We start from the raw sequence: 892 nt of genomic DNA, 5'->3' as shown, positions 1-892 counted from the left end.
CTGAGAGATCATATTGACTTGCTGAGTCAATATTTTATTCTGAGCCAATATGGCATTCAGTGTATCAACTTCAAGAACTCCCTTCTTCATAGGCGTCCCATTATTCACAGGATTCCTCTCAGAAGTGTACATGAACTGGTTATTAGCAACCATGTCAATGAGTTCTTGAGCTTCTGCAGGCATTTTCTTTAGGTGAATGGATCCATCTGCAGAAGTGTCCAGTGACATCTTTGATAGCTCAGATAAACCATCATAGAATATATCCAGGATGGTCCATTCTGAAAGCATGTCAGAAGGACACTTTTTGGTCAACTGTTTGTATCTTTCCCAAGCTTCATAGAGGGATTCACCTTCTTTCTGTCTGAAGGTTTGAACATCAGCTCTAAGCTTGCTCAGCTTTTGAGGAGGAAAGTACTTGGCTAAGAAAGCCGTGACCAGCTTATCCCAAGAGTTCAGGCTGTCTTTGGGTTGAGAATCCAACCATAATCTAGCTCTGTCTCTTACAGAAAAAGGGAAAAGCATGAGCCTGTAGACTTCAGGATCTACTCCATTAGTCTTAACAGTATCACATATCTGCAAGAATTCAGTTAAGAACTGAAAAGGATCTTCAGATGGAAGTCCATGAAACTTGCAGTTCTGCTGCATCAGAAAAACTAATTGAGGTTTCAGCTCAAAGTTATTTGCTCCAATGGCAGGAATGGAGATGCTTCTTCCATGTAAATTAGAATTAGGTGCAGTAAAGTCACCAAGCATTCTCCTTGCATTGTTGTTGGGTTCGGCTGCCATCTCCTTTACTTGTTCGAAATTTTCAATCAAGTTGTCTCTGGATTGTTGTAATTTAGCTTCTCTTAATTTTCTCTTCAGAGTCCTTTCAGGTTCTGGATCAGCTTCA

General features: G+C 40.5%; 1 non-coding gene across 1 annotated transcript; it reads left to right on the top strand.

Moving 5' to 3' along the window:
- The first annotated feature begins 282 nt into the window (after positions 1 to 282).
- LOC148571432 (small nucleolar RNA R71) lies at positions 283 to 390 on the top strand. Its single transcript, XR_015908156.1, has one exon. It is a non-coding gene; the product is annotated as a small nucleolar RNA R71 (small nucleolar RNA).
- The last annotated feature ends 502 nt before the right edge of the window (positions 391 to 892 follow it).

Source organism: Arachis ipaensis, chromosome B3, assembly GCF_059453495.1.
Source record: "Arachis ipaensis isolate K30076 ecotype BB chromosome B3, ASM5945349v1, whole genome shotgun sequence".
NCBI lineage: Eukaryota > Viridiplantae > Streptophyta > Magnoliopsida > Fabales > Fabaceae > Arachis > Arachis ipaensis.
The sequence above is the reverse complement of the archived record's forward strand: the minus strand, read 5'-3'. Positions and strand labels throughout refer to the sequence as shown.